We start from the raw sequence: 21,530 nt of genomic DNA on the forward strand, positions 1-21,530 counted from the left end.
GTAGTGACAGGACAAAACACAGCAGTTTTAAACTGAACGAGGGTAGGTTCACGTTAGACATATGGAAGAAATTTGTTATGATCGGGGTGGTGAGAAACAGGATCAGGTTGCCCAAGGAAGCTGTGAATGCCCCATCCCTGAAGGTGTTCAAAGTCAGGTTGGATGGGACTTCAAGCAACCCAACTTACTGGAAGATGTCCTTGCCTATGGCAGGGAAGTTGGACTAGATGATCTTTAAAGGTTCCTTCCATCCCACCCTAACTATTCTATGATTCTACAGTATGGAATGCATTTAGAGAGGAGTTCTACACAGAAGTAGAGCCAATCTCAAGATATTTTATTTTAAATTAAAAAACCCCAACCAACCAAACCACAACCCCCCTGAAAATTAAAGTTCAAAGATAAACTCACAGAACGCATTACTACGTCATTTTCCACATTTGGAGTGAAAGAGAAAATTGAGAACCAACTTTAAAAAGACAAGACATGAAAATAGAATTGATGTAATACATAGTATATATATCTAAGTATTGTACTCATTATATTATGAGACATCTTTATTTCAGGTGGCACAGAGGTGTAGGCTGTTCATTAATGTTTTTATAGCTTGAAAGTACAAACTTTTTCTTTTAAGAAAATTTTCAGTGTAAAATGAGAAATTTCACCTTCATCACATTTTCAAGTTTTAGTCATTTTTTTCCCACTTTAGGCAAGTCTTCCACTCAAATAAAAAAAAGCAAATTGCTTGCAATTTCTTCTTCCTCTTTAACTGGAACAGAATAAAATAGCTTTTGAAAAACTGACAGATTAATATACAGTCTCAAACAGGAAAGCCAATTAGTGCAAGTTAAGCAAGATATAAAAGACAAATGATAAAAGCTAGGTCATCTCAGTGAGCACTTAGGAGGATGGGTAGGTAATGCATCACTCAATCATTTTGTGTCCTAAGAAAGGTAATAATATCATGCACATTAGAGCTTTTGTGCTCTCTCACACACACACTCACATCACACAGACTCTATATACTATTTAAGGATTTCGGGGGTTGTTTTTGTTTGGGGTTTGTGGTTTTTTGGTTTGTTTGGTTTTTTGTGGGTTTTTTTTCCCCTTCTCTTTATGCCCTATTTATTTAATAAACACAAAATACCAAATCCACACAAATTTTCTGCCCATAGGCTTTCCCTTTTCTTCATTTTCATTTCCCTTTTCCCATTTCTTCAGGAGCTGAACACAGGCATCTAAATGAGTGTTTTGTCTCAATTCCATATGTGTGTGTTCAGTACAGTTGTGGTTTAATGTCCCAATTGATCAATGTAACTTATTGACCTAGCTGCAATGATGTAACTCTAATTAAAGTGTGATTAAAGACCATGATTACTAATTTTACTTAAGTAGACAGACTGTATTCCATAGCAACTAAAAGCAGAATTATACTTCTAAACCTCCAGAGTTTCATAATCATGATGTGAAATCCAGGAAAACTGTGACCGCTTAAATCTGACTTCGACATTTACTGGTAGAAAATAATTTGACAGAACTATCAGAAATCTCATTTTAAAAATCTCTGTTTGATTAGTGTTATTCAATGATTTCACAATTAAATGTATGTGTAGGGAACACATTTTAAAGGATTGTGAGAAGTTTCTAGACAATGTATAAATAATAAAATCACACATAGTAAAAGGACAGCTCCTGTCCAAGAAAGTTTAATAATCCAAAGAAATTATACAGATAATGAGAAGGACTACAGAACCCAAGTGATCTGCAGACAGTCAGTTAACAGTTTAAAAGTGGATTTGAGTGTCTTGACTTCTGGGCCACTGGCTTAACCTTGTCTCCTTTGCCTTAGAGATATTTCAGAATCGCTTAACTAGCATCCCATACATCCCAGGGACAATTTTGAAAGTTAATGTCAAGGACCGCTTCATAAATGGAAGATTGATTAAATTTAATACTTTTTCAAATGACTGTTGTGAAATCAAACTCCCCATTACCTCTTCTAATGACCTTTAATGTTTCATGTGTATTAACTGGAGGATGAAATTGCTGAAGGACAAATTTATGTTTCTCAAATTATATGTCAAAGGTTACAGAAAAAAAATTACATTGGCTCTGAACTTTGTTGGAGAACAGGATAGTTTTGTAGTAATCCTAAATAGAGACTAAAAGGAACTACATTCCAGTTTCAACTTATGCTGTTATTCTCTTCAAGGCAATATTTGAGAATTAGAATATGACTTTTTTTCATATTCTTATACCTCGAGGATACTTCTGTGATCATTCTCCCATTTTTTTTTCTGATGTTACACCACATTGCTTTCTCATCAAAACACTCAATAACAAACTGCACTGAAAATTGTGTTAATTTCTAATCAAAACCTAATGAAAGACTTGATTCAGCAAGGAATGTATAAACGTATAAATAAATGTACAAATTGTAATTTAGAAGTCAGTGAATTTATTTGCATTCTGGATATATATAAGCTACATGGAGTCCTAGTTTACTCTGTTTAACCAGTCAGAATAAACATGTTCATCTTTACTTTTTCCATATCAGTTAAAGTCCCTGACAACCTTTTAACTGTATGCAGAGATTCCTTATGTCCCATGGTATAATATAAACTTCAGAGTGCCATGCATGTATTTCTTTAAGTTGTCACTTGTTTGAGTTTCTTCTCTGTGTGGATATAATACAAATATAATGTGATTTCAGGAAATGTTCCAATTGTGCTAAAGTTCTGGAATTATAATACTTGATTACCTGTGGGAGGCACGGTCTTAATCTGAATTCATGAGCTTATAAATTCTTAAAGGCTGAATGCTCAGCAGGTGTAATGCAACACAGATTCATTAAAACTAGTGGAAGTAGGCAAATTTACATAGTCTGAGGATCTGTCCCTTAATATTTAATCTAGTTTCCCAAATGATTTTTCTAATTGCCCAGATTTACAGCTATCTGGCAGTTACAGTGGGAGGGTTATCAAATATTTAATTAAATTGTGAAGTCACAGCCATATTTTATTTCAAAACAATCCCAAATGGTTTAAATTAATTTGTTAAATACTAAAATTTTAAACACTAACAGGCCCAGCTTCTTGGTCTGTATCAGTTAGCTTGGCATCATTCTGTGAAAGTCCACTTCTGGTTTAAATAAAGAGATCAAAGCAAACATTTCCTGCCTAATTACTTACATTTCTTCCCACAGTCACTGATTATTTTTTTTTTAAGTTTCTGTTGTTTCCAGATGAACTTACAGCCAAAACCCACCTGTTGTGAGAGTTTTCAAAATCACCTCTATGTTGTTGGTTTTTTGGTTTCTTTCCCCAAGGGAAAAAAATTAGAGACATTTGTATTTCTTTAATTGGACTTGAGAATAGGATTGAAGAGACTATATGCTTTAAGCAAAACTCTGGAGTCAGAGTTGTTGTAATACTAAAAGAAAAGCAGAATAAGCAAAATTTCTTTTAACAACTTATGGTGCGTCTTTGTTGCCAGAGAACAATGTGCACATTCATTTGCGCACACTGAGTATTTTTGTCTGTATAGTGGGTCCTCATTTATCAGTAATGATATGAAAGTAGGTTTCTCCTCAGGAAGGCTATCTTTACACACAGATATATATATATATATATATACACACACACTTTTTTTTTTTTTCTCTTCGCAGAAAGAAGAGTTCAGATGAAAGTCAGAGCTTTGAGAATAGTTAGAAAGCCTCTAAGAAACTGATTGTTTGCAAAGAAGCATAAATGATAAATGATAATTAATAGTTAAACTCTCGATACATAGTCTGGCATTCTTGCATTAAGCCTAAACAGGTTATGTTTAGTCTGGGTGATGACAAAGGTCCATAAAATAACAGATTAAAGTAAATGGAAATAAATATGAAGTGATACACTGCATTGGATTGAGGTATGAGCTAAGCCCCACACAGCCACTCACTAGCTCACCCACAGTAGGATGGGGGAGAGAACTGGAAGGGTAAAAGTGATAAAACTTGTGGGTTGATAAAGACAATTTAATAAGTAAAAGAGAAAAAAGAAAAAAAATAAAGGCAAAGTAATGCAAAAGCAATAGCTCACCAGCCAACTGATGCCCACTCAGACCCTGAGTAATGGTAATCTTTGGTAAACTCTTCATCAGCTTTTATTGCTGAGCATGACATCATATGGTATGGAATACACCTTTCTTCAGCTGGGGTCACCTGTGTCGGCTGTGTCACCTCCCAGCCTCCCACGCACTCCCAGCCTATTGTCCTTGGGTTGAAGGGGAGAGCATGAGAGCAGACTGAGAAACAGAAAAGGCCTTGATGCTGTATAAACACTGTTCAGCAAGTTCAAGGCATCAGTGTGTTATCAACAATGTTTTACTCACAAATCCAAAACATAACACCATACAGGCTGTTATGAAGAAAATTAACCCCAGAAGGGAAAGTTCAGAGAGGTGGAGAAAGATGAACAAGGGTTTAGAAAAGCCTCTGTATACAGAATGACGAAACTCTTCAGACTAGAATGGGTTACTGAGGAGATACATGATAGAATTATATCAAATCATGAAAGGCATAAAGATTATGAAGAGTGAAGAGTATTCACTTTCTTTTCAAATAGAAGACAGAGTTCAAAAGAAAGTAGCGACTGACAGTTTGAAACAGGTGGCACTACAAACATTAAGCAATAGTTCTTTTTTCTTTGGAATGTTGTGGATACTAAGTTTAAGAAAATTGAAGTCTTGGGGAAAAACAAATGAGAAAAATCCATAGAGGGCAAAGAAATACAGAAATGTGATGACTTTAGGTATTTTCCAGGCATGATTGTTTTGGATGCTGTGATAGTATTCAGGAGGAGCATGATTTCATAATTGACTTTTTCTTAGGCATTTGCCTTTGGTTCCTGATGAAGACAAGATGAAAGATAAGATAGATGGATTTTTTTTAATCCCAGTACCAACACTTTTATGTTTAATTATTTTTTTCTTCATCCTCTAGAACGAGCGTTTTCATCCAAACAAGTATAATGTAGTTTTTACATTGGTGTTTAAATGTGCTCCCCAAGAAAGTTTGCTTTCAGTGTTTGTTATAAAGAATGCTGCTTTTTATTCCCATTATTTTGCCAGTAAAAGTTTCTCCCTGTAGCAGATGGACAGGACAAGAAATTGGAGTTTGACAAGAAGATCCAGATTTGAAGCAGTAATAAGAATATGATTAATGTTACAGTAAGAAAAAAAAGGTATTTATATTAATTTGATAGATTTTGATGCTGCAAAAGGCAATGTCTGGTTAGTTATAAGAAAAGGTTAAAGCTTAATTTTCACACTGCTAAACAGCTCTCAATGCTAAATGGCATCAGATATGTTAGCTCATGATTTGCTTCTGTCTTGATACTGCAGGTCAGTATGTAATTTGTTTTAGTTATTTACTAACATTGAGTGATATGGAGTTCTAGCCTTCTAATGATAGAACACAGATTTTTTTTTGTTGTTAATATGCTACTCAATATTTTGTATCATATCAGCAGCATGAGATTTCACACTTGCTATGGAACTATATTAAACTTGATTTAATAAAGAACCACAATAGTATTTTATTCTGGGGGGAGCATTGTCTTCTGTAAGACACTCTTGTATCATATGCAAGACTAATTAATTTAAGTGAAGATGAAATTATTTACTACAGCTTGATATGATCTAGTGGTTTACTGCTGAAAGGGTGATATCACACTGTCCTTCTTTCTTGCTTCTACCATGCCCTCACTTGGTACTCACTGGACTCTTCATAGATATGATTCAATTAATCAAACTGCAAATATATGGTTGTGTATAAAACTTATTTTAAAAAGTAATTAATTTTCTGATGAATTGGTAAATTCCATTAGATCATAAAGTCCCATAAAAGCTATACCAAGTACAAGAGAAGCAGTGATCAGAAATATGAGCAGAAAGAAGAGAAAGAGTATCCCTGTTTAGGAGGCAGTGGCCTGTTCGTTCACTAAACTGTAAAAGAAGAAAATAATATAGGAAAAAATTCTAGATCTTACCCTCCATGGGATAAAACTTACTCCAATATCATTGTTCTCAACCTCAGGTGCAAAGGGCTAGAAAATCACTCAAAGACAATGTTGTATTTTGAAATAGAGATTAATTTTATTGCTTTTCCTTTTCTATCAGATTTTCCTTTTAACTCATTCTGTCAGTTTGTTGTTTCATGCCACACATCGACCTTTACCACCACTCAACTGTGGTTTTTTAGTCTACAAAATCTTGTCTCAAATGTTCTTTTTTTACAGTGATAGTTCTTTTTCTTTTTCTCTCCTAAGACACACTTTGAGAAGAGATTTGTTCAGTCCTTTTGTCCCAGGGCTCTTCTGGTCTGTGTCCAAGGTAAGGATATCAGTCAGTCTGCGATCTTCTAGTTTCCTGGTGGGTATACTAATCTCTGGCTGACAGTTTCTTTTTGGTCTAGCAAATACTTGGTTTATACAAACTCAAATACCATTAGCAGGATATTAGGGTTTCTTTCACAGTGAAGCATTCCAGTTGATGAGCTCACCTGAAATGTGGAACACACAGCTCTAAGTCTTCATTTTACCTTGGGGATTAACAGTGAGCTATATCAGACACACATTTTCACTGATACTTGAAGGATATATCTTAGTGAGTAAATTTCATCTCCATTGTGCTGTAAGATTCAATAGCCATCTGAATTAAGGATAATTATTTTTGCAAAGTGAAAAAGAGCTGATAAAAGAAGTTGTGAGAGAGCATTCCTGGAAATGTTGAAAGCACTCTCCTGTGTATCTATTAGGTTGACTTTTTTGTTTTGTTTTAGTTGCTAATTGTGATAAACTTAATTCTTAATTTTCTTCTAATTAACCTGCATTGATTAAAGTAGAATACTGAAGCATGGATTGTTTCTGAGATGGTTCCATCAAGACCAAGGAGGCTCTTTACTAAGAGATAAACTGAAAGTAAAAAAATGTTTCCAGGGGAAAATTACATAACTTTTGAAAACTTTTGAGTAGCCACATTTACTAGTTACCTCTGAAAAAGCCTAAGAAAATAATATAGACTATCAATGATTTAGAAGGATCAGAGAAGAAACTTATTCCTGAAACATTTCATAAGATCATTGCATGGGGAAAATGGGATTCTTTTGTTCGTCTTTTCCACTGTTGACAAAAGAACAGATAATTGTTGCATTATTTTATCAATTATTTTTTTCATCAAGCAAGAAAAGTATTGTGGGTTTTGGTTTGGGTTTGGGTTTTTTTTGACTTTTACCTTCTTTGTCTCCCCATAGCTAATCTACTAAATCAGTAATCAGTATGGAATACCTGCAGCGTATGTACCAACTCTGTCTGGTTCTGAAGAAAATTATTGATTTTGGTGAGGCAACAATCTGATTTCAGGTTGTTTTGTGTTAAAAGAAAGAAAAAAGAGCAACAGAACAAAAAGAAAAGATCTTTATGTTCTATAGTATTCTACCAGGACAATTACTTAGATATTTGCTAAGCTTGTTCTGCCATATCTCTATCCTCAACATGGTAGTGACATGGGGAATCAGAGTCCACAATCTATCAGATTGTAAAGTCGGTATGTTTATTCAGTGCTGGGCAACACGGGGGTAGTCCCGCCAAAGCTGCACGCTCCTGGGGCAACAACTTGCCTTAATTTATACAACCAAATTTTGCATATACATAAGGTTTCCAAATATGCCTATACATATTCATAACCTAGCCCTGCTTCGTATTAAAATTAGTTCCAAGAAGTCATTTCCATAAGTCCCTCCCAACTGCACTTGTGTGGTGCCTCTTGGTGGTGGTCGAGGTGGTCATGAGGATGAAGGCTTGGTAGACTCCCTCGCTCTGAATTTTTTACCTTTTCTCTTCCTGCAGACTTAGTTGTTCCTTGGTCTTTGTCCAGACTATAGAGTTGGTTTTAGCTAGTTCTCATCGCCAACTGTCCTTCAGGAGGAACTGCAGACTCCTTGCTTCAGTTAATTTACACAATGGTTAGTAAAACAAAGCATTATTTATCAACAACCATCCAGGTAATCCTTAAGCAATTAGATCTGCTAACATTTCTTTAACCCCTTCCCTCAGTAGAAAATCTGAAATCCGCTATTCATAAATTCTTTCTAGACATTTCTTAGAAAGACTTTTAGTATCAGCAAGAGGTAACTCTTTCTTATAGTAAGATATTTGTCTAATGATTTGATTGAATATTTAGGAGGGATACTGCAAACAGCAAAATACTATCACTTTCAGAAAAAACTTCTTGGCAAAATAGGATACGAAACAAGCATGCCATTAATTTTCTGTATGATACTAAAGAAACATCCTTTTCATACTACAGAGTAAAAAATAATTAAATATTAATTATTTTTCTGATCTATGAAATGGTAGAAAGAAGAAGGAATTAATTGTTCTGAACATTATTCACCCACACGATGCACTGAAAAGAATCTGTTACCATCATGACTTGTCACTTACAGTTATATAAATAAAAAAAATATTCCATCTTCTTTTTCTTCTTTTTTGGAAAGGGGATAAACCAATTTATTTCTCCTATTTGATTTTCTATCTTTGACCTTTCTAGCTTAAAAAAGTGGCTAAATAAACTATAAAAAAATAAAAATGCATTCAGATACATAGTTTACAAGTGAGATAGTTTTCAGGTAAGGTCAAATACAACTGAAATGGTTAGGTGGGACATTGCATGCATTTGTGCAGATGTTATGGCCAATTTCTGTCCCTCAGAAGGAACTGACTGCTCAATCCTGTTTGACAGTGGACAGTGAACTTGCAGTACTTTTGAAAATTTTACAGGGGTGGTGAAGCCTGTGCAGCTGCTTCCCACCCAAACAGCTCCTTTCCCTCAGCACAGCACAAGGGGAGAGCGTCCTGAAACAGACTTTCACTACTCTGTGCTAATAAAAAGTAAAGTGTGAAGGGCTGAAACCAGTGGTATTTCCTAGACCCCACAGAGAGAAAACAGTCTCTTGATTTCTCCCCCTACCCTTTTCACTGAGATGAAAGGAATACTGGAAAAAGGAAGAAGATCAACCACAGCATATGCTTCCTTCCTGTCTGCTAATATATTTACAAACTTCTACTCTCACTGTAGTGCTAATCATCAAGAACAAGCAGTGGGTATTGAAGCTGTAGCTTTTAAACTTATCATCTGTATTTTTTATAGCACTGTAACTTCATTAAGTGAAGACAGATATTTGGGACTTATTGCTTTGTCTTCTTTGAAAAGCTGGTGATTTTAAGAACAGTGTGCTCTAAAAGGCTGTGTTTATGAACCTACCTAGTCAAACATCATATTTTGTGGCAAAGCAATGTTATGCCTTCATGAAAAAGCAGTTCCACATGTCTCTGGATAACTTTAGAAGTTTGACTTTCCTGTTTTGCATCTAAGATAACCTCACTACTAAATAAACACCATACCTCAGTTCTTGTAGTTGTGCACACAAAGAGAATGTTTATCTGTACTCCTGAAGGGAACTAGTTGTGTGAAAAAAAGGTAGTTCAAACATTTTTCTAGAAAACAAAACAGAACCATGTTTTCTTTGCTGTAAATTGTATATTATATCAGAAACTGTTCTCACAAAAATACTTTGCAAGCAAACCAAAAAAAGGAAAGGAAGGTATGATTCAAGGGTGACCTGATCATTGTCTATCTTATTGCCGTTATTTTGGCATCTTTCGTGAAGATTATGCATCTCATTTGGAGATAATTTGAATCATGTAAAAAAAGGTGACCAGGAGTAAAAAGCCCTGAAGAACACTGCAGAATGTCATAACATCCCTTTTTTTTGGCCTGAATTAAAGCATGAGTTCACTCCATACAACTTAGACTTTTTAATATTTTAAAGCAGGACTTGGAAGTTGGCCTTACTGTTTTAAAGTATGAAAATGAAAACAGGGCTTTCAGTTGCTAAGATATTTTTTTTTTATTTCTTTTAAGTTTAAATGTAAACATGAAAGCAATAGTCACCAGTTACACAGGACAAAAGAGGGACAGATTTTATAATGATTGTTTCATTATTTAAGAGAAAGCTGGCAGAACAACAATAGCAGTTCATTATATGCCTTTCATTATTAGGTTTCTCTTTTCTTCAATATAATAACTAGTTTCAAAATCTCTGTGTATGCAGGTGTGCACAATGTCTATTTCAAAGAAATATACCTTCTTTCTGTATAACTCATTGCTATGTCCCTTAAAAGCTGTTGTATATTTCAAGTTCCTTTCTGGCACTTTTGAGTGCTTTGGAATAGATTATTGTTTGTATAATGGGTCTGACACTACACTTCAAAACAAAGCAATATGAATGCAGTGGCTAGAACACATTGTAAATAAGCCACATTTCCTGTAATTTGCAGAGTTTATAAAATCTTCAAAGCTAATATGATTTGTTGGTAATAGCTCAGTTCCCTGATTCAGCCCTGGATTCTGTACCCCTGAACATTACAATACATGAATTACATGAAAGCTAGCTCAGTACAAAGTTGTATTTTGGAGTCAGGCATCACGTTACCTCTGAGACAAAATATGGGAGAATATTTTGGGACAGTCCATTCCAGGGACAACTCCCAAAAGACAATACAAGAGAATGGCACCATCTGGGATCATACTGCCTTACACAGTTCAATATTAATTCAGTCATCCTTGTACTTGAATACACTCACAGGCCACAGCCGTAAATATCTATCACATTCCTTCAATTTTGTGCTTCAACAGTCTTAATTTTACTTCATATACTTTAGATTTAAAACATCCCAAAATACAATGCAAACTCTTAGGTCTATGGAGATATAACATAGAATCCAGAACCAAATGATGCGTAGTCTGGATAGTTCGCTCTAGAAACAGCTACCCTGCCCAGTGTGGGAACTAATTATTCTGCCATTCTGGTGAGATGATTTTATCAGTGTAGATACAGACTATAAAAAGCAACTGGTAATTGACAGGTTGTTGCAGGATTCATGTCCCTTATAGGGAATAGAGAAGGTTCTGAAATGGAATTGTCAGGGGGTATTATTTCTGCTTTTTCTTATTGGCATAGCAGCAGTGGAGAGATGGGACAGTAATCCTCTGAAAAATGTTGCCTGAAAATATGATTATATTTTCCAATCAAAAGAGGAGTGATGTTCTTAAAAAACATTTAGTAGGAGGATCAGGAGCATGAAGTTTACGTAATGAAGTTGGTGAACAGGTTATCCTATGTTCTTGTTGACAGGAGAAGACTGGGCTTCCTGCCATCAAAGCGTCTGTCACTCTTGCATGTCTATAACCCTTTGTCTTTCACAGAAAGATTAGATAACATATCCAAACTCCATCAAAATATTTTTTTAACAACTGCCAGCACTAAGAGGGGATATATTGGTGTTACTCTATTGTATAATGTATTCAGTATTTATTATGAATGGTGAAATTTGTCTTTTGCTCACAGCCTTATTCTACTCACTAACCCTTGACTACAGATCCTTAATTAGGAGTTTTCAAAAACTCCTCTGCACGTTAAGTCATTCTGCTACACCTTCTTTTCATCTGCGCTCAGAGAATACTGAAGGGGAGACCTGACTTTAAACAGTAAGAGTATTACTGCTGTTGCTCTGAGAGATAGTGCACTCAAATCTCAAAGATTTGTCTTTGATGTGCTTGTAATCTTCTTATGGTATTAGTACCTACTAGTAGTAATGACACTAGCAGGCTGCAAAGTAGTAAATTTGCAACTAGAAGGCTGTAGAAGGCTACAAATAGTCAAAGGAATTGGAGTCTGCCTGAAAAATATTTCAGTATGTGCAAACCACTTCATGGTTACAAACTTGAGAACTTTCTATAAATCGAGTTCTAGGAACTGCAAATCACTTATAAATTTAGTCATTTATCTCCATGCTTCTGCTTCAGGACACCATATCAGAACGAGTTAGACACAGACCTCCCCATTCTAATCTCATTCAATTATTCAAATCTCATAAACAATCAATGAAGCAAAAGCTTACTTTTAACTGAACCTTTATGTTTAGTTTCCTTGCTGGTTGTGATAGCACAAACAAAAATGGCCAATCATATCACTTCTTTGTCCTCTAAAAAATTTTGTCCAAGTGACTGTAGCCTCTAAAGTAAGATGGTTTCTTCAGAAATATAGCTTGAATTTAAACTAACTTTTCTTATTGTGCAAAGGATAATTCCATCAATAATCAAATAAAATAATTAAATATACACAATTAGTGTTATTTTCCTCTAACATCGTAAAAGTCTGATTAATTAAAACACAATTCTGTTTTATGGTATACTGAAGGAAAAACAGGTTTTCAGATTTGACTAGCAGCAGTCAGTCTGCCAGATTTCAGGGATTCAAAGAAGCAAAATTCATCTCTGGACTGTAAGTAATAGCAGTTCAAAAATAGAATGCCTATGGAAGAAAAAAGAATAACTGTAAGTTTTCTTCTGAGATATTCCTGCCGTTCACTAGTGTATAAACAGCTTGACGGTGTTCATTGCACTTCAGATATGTGCCTCAGCTAGCCAAAGACAATGCTGATCAGAGCTATCAAATAAAGAAACACTACAAAGGACCAAGAGGCACATCAACCAACACATGTTAGCAGAAATCACTGCGCCTTTGTGACCTCAAACAAAATGGTCTCTGTACAAAGAGATTATTCAAATAATTAAACTGGTTTAAATAACTAAAATGGAAATATGAGCCATCTAAAGAGGCTGTGTGAAAGCTGGAAAAGGTAAATGAGAAAAAAACCAACAAAACAATTGAGTGTTGGATATTTTCTTGATTTTTTTCTTTTATTTTTTTAATTTTCTTTCTTTTTTCTTTTTTTTTTTTTTAGGAAATAAATAGCTGTTAAACTCAAGCTTTTAACATGTGAACTAGGAGATATGTCATTGGATCAGCTCAATCTTTCATTTGCTCAAAGTTTTACACTGTATTCAGTTTGCTGAATTCCCATTAAATGAGAACTTAGCAGTGTATTATTATTAGAACCATCAAACTCCATAATGAATAGAAAATTTTGAAAATAAATAGTGATGAAATTGATCTACTATTGAAGCAATTTTTTTTTTCAGAAAAGGAAAGGAAAATTTGTTTAACTTACTCAAGACAGATTAATGTTCTGTGAACATCTGGCTAGATTTCCTTTCCTTTTTCTTAGCACACATGATTTTGAAAAATTCTGCTACCCAAGGGTTTTCTCAAGGCAGTTTCACAGCTGCTTTTCTAGTACTATGAAAGGTAGTTTCAATCTATAAACCTATATGTATTTTTTTTAAAGTAACCTGGAAAATATGAGTCACATCATTGTTTCATGAATACAAAATAATCTGGTAGCCATAATATCTAGTAGCCTAAATTATCTATTATCCATAGAAATTAGAGACTCAAAGCACTGCTTCAAAGCTTTCTGAAGTAAATGGGAAAGCTCCTTTCAATTTTCTGGGTGAACTGCAGCTAGTAAATACCTAAATGCATAATTAAGTGAGCAAATAAGCACTTCCTAGCCACTCCTTATTTGGAGAGATAGTTGTGATATGTGATAAGCCATCATTCAGAACCTAAAGAATTTATACTAACCAAGATATTGATTAGATTTCTATTAAGTACTGACTTTAAACCAGTGTGTTTACATTCTGAAGTACATTTTGATAATGCATTTTGTTTTGTGTTACCTTTATATTTGCAATAGGTAAGGCAAATTCTTATTTTTTCATTGCATCTCAGTGTTAAAAAATGAACATATCGCAAAAGCAAGAACAAGATAAACTGGGTTTGTGCCCCAATACTGTTTATAAACACAGAGATCTGATTTCAGGAACTTCATGCATATGGAAAAACAGTGAAATAGCTATAAATGTGTGCATGAAATATATAGGAAGACTAATCCAATAAATCTCTAAATGCTTAGGACTAGTTTGTGACATAAAATTAAAACAAATTGGTTAAATCCAACATTTATTGGATGTGCCAAAGAGGAAAACTGAAGCATGATCTATCACTTTTTCCTTCAGAATCTCTTTTCTCTAAGACTGAAATAATTTTTCTTGGGATGTTTAGTCTGTTATGTGATTTGCCAATCACAGGGGGAGGGGTAGTGTTAAAACTGTGCTTCCTCACATCTCTTCCCCACCCCCCCCCCCCCCCCAGGCCCCTGCCTTTGTTTTTTTTTTTTTTTTAAGGAAACAGTGTAGTAGCTCAGAGTCCGAAAATCATGGTACAGCATAGTAGTACACAGCTTACAAAGCTACAGAGATTAGTCATTCCTTGCATCATTGGTCATATCTCCCACAGTATAACACAAAGCCTGTGTAAGAATGCAGGTTCTTTTCCAGTGTTAAAGGCTGCATCCATCACCACTGAGAAAGCCTGGGCAAGCAGTAAGTACCAATATGAAGTTAACTCAAGTTCAGGTATAAATATAGGGTATGTAATAAACAGAGTTACTTTATTCTCTTGAATAATTCTGTCTCAAGAAATAGAGAAACCCCATTAATCTGCCTTCTGCACAAACTTCTGTACTTGACAGAGAAAGTAAAGTAACAGAGGATAATGAGGACAGAGTAGAGGCAGCAGAGAAAAGCATTGGCGCTAGCACATAACCTTGCAGAGCACAATGAGGATCAAGACAAAATTATTATGCCAATACTATGTTTTGTAATGACCCATGGCCTTGTGAGCAGCCTGTGGACAGCCTCCCAGGACATGCCTGCAAGCATATTAAGGTGGGCATGGTTTGTGAATGTGGTAAAAACTCCAAGCCATACAGAATCCCACATATTTTAGGAACGACCTTGATCTGTACCTGCAGGCTTGCTGACTGGACAAACAGTGAATCTACTCTCAAGGGCAGTCAAAGCCAGTATAGTCAGATAAAATGTCTCTCATAGTATTTCTACAGCTGAGTGAGTTTATAAAGCATGTCCTTGCTCAGGGCCATATTCACTACAATAGTTAGGAATAATTTACAGTATCTAAGAGTATAGTTTAATCGATTAGGCAGACTGGTCTTTACTGAAAAGATTAACATGACACATTTTGGAGTACTTGATATTAGAGTATTTTATCATAACTTCCTATTACATCTTGACAATATTAAAATAAATTGAAATTCTGGTTAAAACTTTTCCAAAAAAATAAAGATTTGAAGATTTGATTGAGAACAGAGACATTAAGGCCAGATGTGAATATTGCAAGACTTCTGATGTCTGAATAACATACCACTTTCACTGGTAGTGAAACCTTAAAAGATTTTCCACTTCCCATTCTCTGTTGCAGCCCTTAACACATTATGGAAAGGCTTGAGCAAATCTTGTCATTTCAAGCGGAAACATTATGAGTAGGGGAATCACTGGTGCTGGAACACAAATTGGCAGTAATAAGATAAAAGACACCAAGGTAAAAACTTGCAAGGAAAAAAGGTGTAAAAAACCAACACTGATTTTAAGTTTGGGTAATGAAAAAGATCCATAATGAGACACAGACCACAAAGAAACAGAGTTAGCTTCAAGTTTATTTCTTCTGTGTTCCAATATCATTGATTATTTAAACACTATCTTTGCTTAAAAGTAACTGTCTTTTTTTTTTGGTTTTTTGTTGTTGTTCTTTTTTTTTTTTTTTTTTTTTTTTTTTTTAATAAGACAATGTTTAATATGAAAAAATAGCTTACTTTCTAATTAGTCTTTTTTTTACCCTGGGTTAATTTGCAATGTGTGCTCTTCCATTCTAAGTCAGCAACAAACAAATTCTATTGGAATATATTTGGGTGGTCATGGGAATAATATTCTGCAGAAGGAGAAACAGCTGCCATGTAATCAGTAAGAGCAACCTACACCAAAAAGTGATTGGAAATGTGTATCAGTTGTTCACCATTATCTCTTAGATGGAAATAATACTCTGATGGAACACAGAGAGAAAGTGGAGATCTGCCAACTACAGATATTTAGGGAAATGTGATGAAAGAGAATTTTAATAAAAACCATTGCTTCACTTAGACTACAGTATTTTGCTTGAAGTATTTTCCCAGAAATCATTAGGAAATTGAAAACAGCATTCAGAAAATCTCTGACTGGATGCAGCATGCTGCTATGCATCCTGATGCTTCTGCAGTACACAGATTCAAGGCAGCAAACAATGCCAGAGGTCCTAGGCTGCCTACCACAGAAAGCTACGAACTCCACAGCTGGTCTTGGGATTTTTTCATAGTAAGGCCCCAGGAACCAGGTTCTTACTATGAAATTTCTGCTATGGAGTCATGACTGTCGGTCTGGAAAGGAAGGTTGTTATGAAGTACTAGTCCAAAAGAATAAAAAATTAAGTAAAGATTATTAACAACCATTAAAGTGTTTTAGAAGATATTATCTTCAAGAATAAGGTGTGGTCTGAGGTAGAACTTGCGTTATTAAAACTGCTTCCATCCGTTTTGTCTCTGTATCTCACACCAACTCTACTGTCAGTTTTCACAGCAGTTAACTAATGCATGCAGTCATATTTGGGTGTTCAGGGTTTTTCTCTACCTCAGAGAGAATGGAAGTGGATGTTTAGCTATTCTGTTGTCAGTTCTGTAAGTTCAATTTTGATAGAAGTTTTAAAGAAAATCACATCTAAGCATTACTTTTAAAATTAATGCTGAAATGTAATTTCTCTGTTTTTAAAATATGCAGACTTTGCTCAGGCTGATATTCAGACTACAGAAAGGAAGGCAACTTAGATATGTTTCATCTTAATTATGTTTCTTCCCATATGATTCCTAATGCAACAGTTTGCTGTTGTTGAATTTGTTTAATAAATTTGTCATGGTGAATATTAATTGCCTGCATTTACTTGGGAGGAATATGTTGCAATATGTATATAAGCTATGAGTAATGGATTAAAAGTATGAAGACACTGAAATCAACAAAGTTAAACTAGGAACAGCTTTGTTCCTATTTATTGAAAATATATTTGGTTCAGAATATAAAAATAATTGCACTAAATATTGAAAGTATGCTTGTTTGTATCCACGAACCAGCCCTGGTTCCTTGGTTTCCTTGTTGCTAAGCATCTGGGACATGAGCATTTGAAGTTCACAGCTCCATTCCTACTACAAGTGTTCAGGCCTCCTTGCACACATGAACATGCACACAAACACACACACACACACACACAGAGACTCTGGATTCCTCCAACAACTGGCCTTAGACACTCAATCTATCCAGCAGCTGGTCCTTGGATCCTCTCAGCTCCAGCTGCCTCACACAGAGACAGCACATGCAGATAAGTCTCAGTCGACCTCTGAGACCCCCATACTTGACTTGGACTTTCTGGTCACTTCAGTAGCCAGTTTGCAGACCCTTTGGCCTCTCCAGTATCTGGCAGACTTACAGCCTCTTTAATGCCTGCCTCCCACACTTATACCCTGTTTGCAGATTGGTCCAAGTTGATAATCACTAGGAATCACGCACGTATGTCTGAATGTATCTGTGTGATAGGCATACAGCCTGCAGAGTAGGTTTGTTCTGTTCAGTGTCTTAGTTGTATGTCTCACCTGCCCACGCTGGGACACCTATAGCACCATGGTTTTCTGTGAGGCGTGACCTCAGTCAGGATTGCCTTCAGAGGAAGTGAGTATGTCAGCAGACGGGAAGAGGAAGAGATGGCCGTGAATGTATGCACATGGTGTCAGAAGTTGACTGAGATGCACAAATTGACCTGGGAAGTTGGAAGCTCTCCCAAGTCTTATCCTCATGTGTATAGAATAAGTGCAACAGAATATAGCCTGCCTATGGAAGAAGCTAAAAGTAATCATATAAGTAAGCAGAACCTTTCTGGAAAACCAAAATGAACAAACAAATGAAACCAAAAAACCAACAGCAATTCAGATGCAATGCACTGTATTACATACATTTAATCAGTAATTCAGTTCCAAATATGATTTTAAATAATCACAAGTATATATTATAAAGTCAATCAGACAGCTAATCAACACATAACGATTTTTTAATGAATGTCAATCATTAGAATTTGGCCCAGTTTATTTAAACATTAGACTCCTTTAAAATAGGTCATTCAACTTGCAAATGTAATAGAATTCTCAATCTCATCAGAGAGATTAAATGTGTATTATTAAGGATTTACTCAGTTCTTTTAATCACTGTACAATTTATAAGTCAGTTTCTTTTATCTGTAACTTGAATCCATGAACACAGAGCACTTGAGGGATTGAGCATCATTTTCATTAACTATAATTGCTTTGAAGTACAGTCTTCTGTCTATTGAAGCATGTTAATTTAAATCACTGCTCTGCTTTGCCTGCAATGAGCTTCATTTTTACAGCACTTGACTGTAACTGTGAGTTACAGACAAAACAGATTCTGAATACGTAAAGCAGGTGTAATTGGCACAGGGTGCACAGGGTGCAGCTGGTGCTTTTTTTTTTTTTACTTTAGCTTGCTTTCTGAAAAACTGCTTTTAGCATCTGCACTGGTTAGAAAATGATCAGTTCTTTTCCTAGGTTAGAGCTCCACTTGGCGGTTAATCAGACAACATGTAACACTGTCATTAACTTTTCACTATGAAAAAGAATTACAAATATAGTCATGTCATTTTTATAAATCAAGAAATAATAAAAAAAATAACACCAACTAGGAAAATGTGTTCTTTACCTGTTCTATAAGCTGCTAAGAGAATTTTTAAGCATAGGAATAGTTTCTTAAAGCAGACGCTGATAGAACTTTAATTAATTCTCTCTAATTTCTCAGATTATATAACAAAATATTGTTACTTTTGATTGGCAGATTAGATCAGATGGCACAAGAATGACCAAATTTTTCCCAAGATAATAAAAATAAATGATTCTGACTTTGTATTGGGATTCAGGGTTGGGTATGGGAGTGAGGGAAAAAAGATAGATAAATACTTGGATTTAAAATTACATGCATAGTGAATTTGTTAAACTCTCTGCATTGTGTCAGATAGCTAAACAGTATATCAAGATTTCTCATCTATTGAAATCTAGACTATTCCTAAAATGATAAGGTAATGTCTGCTTATCCATGTTACAAATAAAATGGTGCTCACTGGAAAATCATTACTGGGAAAATTTCCTTTTTCTTTTAACTTACTGGTTTTGGTATCAATTAACTCATTTCACTTCATCATAAACTTTCATGACAGCAATTTGGAATTGACAAAAGACACATGAGCGATCTACCACCTGACAGACACTGGGCAAGAAACATCAGTTTCCCAGTTTCTCTGCCACACTCATTCTTAAGCTATTGGAAGAAGTATAGAATTAATAATTAATAAGTAGTGGTCCAGCTACTACTTGCTGTCAGCTCCTTGTCCAACTTCCAGTTTACAGAAATCCTGCCCTGATTCAGTGACTCTGTTACAAAATCTCAACAGAAGGCTCAAATTATATATGCTAGCTTAATTTCAGTGTTTCTGGGAAAGACAGTATAATCACACCCTTAATGGCATGCCTCCTGTCACTCTCCAGTGACCTCCATGTCGGAATACCTTCTAAACAAAGAAGGCACACAGAAAAATCATGTCCATAGCGCTTTATTCACCATTCATAAATAGGCAATGTGTATAAACTGAAACACAGGAGGAAACACTTTTTCACTGTGAGGGTGACCAAGCACTGGCACAGGTTGCCCAGAGCAGTTGTGGAATCTCCCATCTTTGGAGATCTTTAAAAGCCATCTGGACACAGTCCTGGGCAACTCAACTTTAAGTAGTCTTGCTTGTGCAGGGTCTTTGGACAAGATGATCTCCAGAGGTTCCTCCCAACTTCAACCATTCTGTGATTCTGTGATTTTGCTTAAAGGAGACGCTCTGAAAACTTGCATTTCTGAGGATAAAAGATATCGCAGATAATAAAAATCCCTACGAGTTCTCGTTACTTCTACTGACGGTTTTACTTTTTCTTTGTAATATTTCTCATTGTCAGGCAAAATTTGGCTGCTACCATAACTGATCAAAAACTTCATTCTTTTGGAAACTTATTGTTTATTCTATTAGCTGTCCAATGTAGCTCTTAGAAAACTACAGTTTTGGAAAAGTCAGATGAAAATATTTTTCTATAAATTCTCTCAAGCATTCTTATTCTAGATAAGATTAAAAAAATAATCCTGACCCAAGGGTGTAAAGAGTTTTTATATGAGTTTATAGACAATTTCAAAATAGACAACTCGGGAGAAAAACAAATGGAAAACAGAAAAAAAACCCAAACCACTTTTAAATTGCCATTCTGTAGGATAATTATGACATTTTGTAATAATTTACTGAAAAACCTCTAGACTCTCTATATACTATTTCTTCAGCTCTCATAAGATTTGTGATAAGATGCACTGCTACTTAGAAGAAAACACATCTGAGTTATTCAATGCATGCATAAAGAACTTTATGTTACTAAGGCTGGGTTTTTTGTTTAAACATTGCTTTCACATAGTAAATCATATGAATTTATATATGAATTTCTCTTAAACCTAATCTTTGAAGAAGAAATGCATCCACATAAGTAAAAACACCCACAAGGTCTGCCTGTACGAAAGTGGCAGAGAAACATTCATAATTTAGGTGTTTAACTTGGTTCTGAAAAAAATCCAACAACCTATACATCTTTAACATTTACTTAACACATTATAAATTCTGTATTATTTTATTAATCTTCACAACACTTTAGTATGATGATTAAAAACCTGAAAAGCTAGCCCCAAAATTCTGAACAATAAACTCCTTTTGCAGTGGTCTACAAAGTTACAATGTATTGCATTAAATATGAAGATAAATTACAAAAATAGGGAGTTCATTATGCTTAACCTCAAATTTCATTTTTACCCTCACAGTTCAAAAAGGGAAACAGAGAGTCTGAACCAGTTGCAGATGTTGTTACAAATCAGATTTTTGAAAGTGCATGTTATACACAAATCCAAAGAATCAGATATCAGGTAAGATTCCTTACACCTAGCTTTAGTCACCCAAAAGTTAGAAACATCTGACCTAGTCTTCCTATGATTCCCTTATCATCGATGGGTAAAAATAGACTACTTTTGAATAGGTTGGACAAAGCAGTCCTGCACGTCTACCTAAGCAAAAAGTGAATTATCTTGGGGAGGCATCTATTTATGTCTGAATGACAGTCTGCTTCTCTATTGAGAGTACTGAATTCACTGTGCCTGTGACTGTTCTCTGGCCCTGAGGTTGAATAATAGGAGAATAGCCACCTCCAAAAAGACTTTAGGGAACTGTGTTTTGCTCATTCTCATTCTTGATTTGTGTTCAGGTAGTCTTTGGAAAAGGTTGAGTTGCCTTAGAATGAAACCATGTCAGGAACTGTGAAATAATTTAACAGTAGAGGTGATTAAATGTTCATGCCCAAGAAAGTGTTGAGGCACTATTTGATTTACTGAAATAGGTGTAGTTATTAGCACCTACTTTCATCTCGGATACCTTTCATGCAGTTCCACCAACTTATGTCCAAAAGTGCTACTTCTGATACCATAACACAGCATTACTGAGTGCCAAA

This window comes from Falco peregrinus, chromosome 4 (genome assembly GCF_023634155.1).
Source record: "Falco peregrinus isolate bFalPer1 chromosome 4, bFalPer1.pri, whole genome shotgun sequence".
Taxonomy (NCBI): Eukaryota; Metazoa; Chordata; class Aves; order Falconiformes; family Falconidae; genus Falco; species Falco peregrinus.